The sequence below is a fragment of the Gossypium hirsutum genome, chromosome A08 (assembly GCF_007990345.1).
Source record: "Gossypium hirsutum isolate 1008001.06 chromosome A08, Gossypium_hirsutum_v2.1, whole genome shotgun sequence".
Classification (NCBI taxonomy): Eukaryota; Viridiplantae; Streptophyta; class Magnoliopsida; order Malvales; family Malvaceae; genus Gossypium; species Gossypium hirsutum.
Genome location: NC_053431.1, coordinates 51,867,773 through 51,871,815, shown reverse-complemented (window position 1 = coordinate 51,871,815; position 4,043 = coordinate 51,867,773).

Here is a 4,043-nt window from a genome sequence, read left to right as displayed (position 1 = left end):
ATATATTAATATGTTTTTTTATTTTACTTATTTAACCTTTAACATTAAATAATAAACCATTATATGCTAAGGTCATGACCGTCCACCATATTTACTTTTGGTCTAATTGCATCATAAATGCCTCCATTTACAAGGACATCATCAAATAAGTACTTTCACATTTAACCACCAAATTTTAATTTTACGCGATTAAGCCATTTTATTTAATCGGACACTCAAACGATAAAATTAAAACACGAAAATTTCACAGATATAAATTTACACAAAATAAACACAAAAAATAATTTTAAACTATTTTTCTGACTCGGATTTGTGGTTCTGAAACCACCATTCCGATTAGGGTCTAAATCGGGTTGTTACAACTCTCCACATTAGGGATTTTCGTCCCCGAAAATCTTGCCGGTGAATAGGTTCAGATAACATTCTCTCATTGCATCCTCTGGCTCCCATGTTGCTTCCTCAACTTCATGCTTATGCCACAATACTTTAACTAATAGAATCTTCTTATTTCGCAACTCTTTAACTTCACGAGTCAAAATGCGAATCGGTTCTTCTTCGTAGGTCATATCAGGCTGAATTTCAATCTCAGACAGACTAATCACATGTGAAGGATCAGATCGATACCTTTGAAGCATTGAAACATAGAATACATTGTGGATCTTTTCTAATTTACGTGGCAACGATAATCTATAAGCATAAGCAACTGGCCCAATACACTCTATTACCTCATACGGCCCAATAAACCTCAGACTTAATTTGCCTTTACGACCGAATCTGAGTATTTTCTTCCATGGTGAGACTTTCAAGAAGACTTTGTCTCTGATCTAAAACTCTATATCTTTACGTTTCGTCTGTATAAGATTTCTGACGATCTGACACTGCTTTCAAACTTTCACGGATCACTTTCACTTTCTGTTCAGTTTCTCTAATCAAGTCAACCCCTTGTATCTTATTTTCACTAAGCTCAGTCCAGTACAATGGCGTACGGCATTTACGACCATAAAAAGCCTTATAAGGTGCCATTTTGATACTCGATTGATAGCTTTTATTATACACAAATTCAATCAGACGTAGGTATCGTTTCCACGTACCTTCAAACTCGAGAATGCAACATCTCAACATATCCTCAAGTATCTGAATGATTCGCTCAGACTAGCCATCTGTTTGCGGATGGAAAACAGTACTGAAATGTAATTTTATACCAAGTGCATCTTGCAGTTTCTTCCAAAACCGCGATGTAAACCTTAGATCTCTATCCGAAACAATAGATATAGGCATACCATGTAATCTCACAATCTGAGAAACATACAATTCAGCCAGCTTATCAAGTGAGTTGTCTGTAAGTATCGGAACAAAATGAGTCGATTTAGTCAATCTATCAACAACAACCTAGATTGAATCTTTCTTGCTTGGTGTCAACGGTAAACCAGATACAAAATCCATCGTAACTCTATCCCATTTCCACTCAGGTATCATGATAGGCTGAAGTAATCCTGAAGGCACCTGATGTTCAGCTTTTACTTGTTGACAGGCTAAACATCTTGCAACAAAGTCAGAAATGTCTCGTTTCATTCCATGCCACCAATAAAGTTGTTTCAGATCATTATACATTTTTATACTACCTGGATGAACGGATAATCGATTGCTATGAGCTTCATTCAAAATCATCTGAGTCAACTCTGAATTCTTTGGAACACATATTCGGTCTCTGAATCTCAAACAATCATCAGCATCAACTCTGAATTCTGATTTTGCATCCGTCTCACACTGAGCTCGTTTTGCGATCAACTCATTATCAACCTTCTGGGCATCACAAATTTGTTGAATAAATAATGGTCTTGCTTTCAATTCAGCTACTATTGAACCATCATCAGGCATAGTCATATGCGCATTCATTGCAAGCAAAGCAAACAATGATTTTCAGCTTAAAGCATCAGCAACAACATTAGCCTTCCCGGGTGGTAGTTAATCACAAGCTCGTAATCTTTTAGCAATTCTAACCATCAGCGTTGTCTCAAATTCAAATCTTTCTGAGTCATCAAGTATTTCAGGCTTTTATGGTAAGAATAAACATGACATTTCTCACCGAACAGATAGTGACGCCGAATTTTTAAGGCGAATACAATGGCTGCCAACTTTAGGTCGTGTGTTGCAAAATTCTTTTCATGTGGCTTCAACTGTCTCGAGGCATAAGCTATCACTCTGCCTTCCTGCATCAAAACACAGCCCAAACCATTTAATGATGCATCACTATAAATAACAAATTCTTTACCCGATTCTGGCTGAACTAGCACTGAAGCTTCAGTCAAAAGGGCTTTTAATTGATCAAAGCTTTTCTGGCACTTCTCTAACCACTCGAACTTAACATCTTTCTACAACAGCTTTGTCATCAGAGATGCAATCATAGAGAAACCTTTCACGAACCGTCTATAATAACCAGCAAGTCCCAAAAAGCTTCAGACTTCAGAAACATTCTTCGGAGGTTTCCAATCAAGTATGGCTGAAATTTTGCTCGAATCAACCCGAATACCTGATGCTGATACTACATGGCCCAGAAAACTAACTTCACTTAACCAGAACTCACATTTACTGAATTTTGCATACAACTGCTTATCTCGTAATATTTGCAACACAAGTCTCAAATGTTTGGCATGTTCAGCTTCACCACTAGAGTAGATCAAAATGTCATCTATAAACACAACCACAAATCGATCCAGATACGATCTAAAGATCTGATTCATCAAATCCATGAAAACTGTGGTGCATTAGTGAGTCCGAAAGGCATAACCAAAAACTCATAGTGTATGTACCTTGTTCTGAAAGTAGTCTTTGGCATATCTGAATCTTTAACTCGCAACTGATAGTAGCCTGATCTCAAATCTATCTTCGAAAATACTGTAGCCCCTTTCAGTTGGTCAAACAGATCATCAATTTATGGCAACGGATACTTATTCTTTATAGTCACCTTATTAAGCTGTCTATAATCAATGTACATTCTCATAGTTCCGTCTTTCTTTTTCATAAACAACACAGGTGCACCCCACGGAGAGAAACTCGGTCGCGCGAAACCTCTATCTGTCAATTCTTGCAACTGAGCTTTCAATTCTTTTGATTCTGTAAGTGCCATTCTATACGGAGCTATGGATATCGGAGTTGTCCCAGGCATTAACTCAATACCAAACTTTACTTCTTGAATAGGTGGCAAACCTGGTAATTCTTCTAGAAACACATCCGAATACTCACATACAATAAGTACTGATTCAATGTTTCTTTCAGCCGCTTTATTGTCGAGCACGTAGGCAAAATAAGCTTCACACCCTTTTCTCACATATTTCTGAGCTAGCATCGAAGAAATCACAGCTGGTAAACCTGAAAATCACTAGATTCAATCTGAATAACTTCATCATTCTGGCTCCGTAGATCAACGGTCTTTCTTTTACAGTTCACAACAGCATCATGTAAAGTCAGCCAATCCATACCCAGAATTATGTCAAACTCATCAAATGGCAGTAACATCAAATCAGTCGGAAAGTACAGATCTCGAACCATCAAGGGACAATTCTTACACACTTTATCAACCATAACACACCGACCCAAGGGGTTGGACACTCTAATCACAAACTCAGTAGACTCAACAGATGGAGTCTTGCTGAATACTAATGTCTCACACACATAAAAATGAGTAGAACCAGGATCAATTAATGCAATTACATTAGTATCATAAGAGTGAATGTACCAGGAATGACATCTGGGGATGAAGCCTCCTCTCGTGCACGTATAGAATAAGATCTAGTAGGTGCACGAGCCTCAGATCTGACTGCTGTATCTTTAGTCCCTCTCTGACCACCACTCGCATTACCAGTATTTCTGGGTGGTCTACCTCGAGCTGCAGTATTACCCGATCTCGTATTCTACACTGGATTTTCCTCAGCTAACATTGGGTAATCTCGAATATAATGATCTGTAGATCTTAAAATAGGTCCGATCATGTAATCTGCAACTGCTGGGATGTCGTTTACCATAATGTTTACACTCGGGCTAAT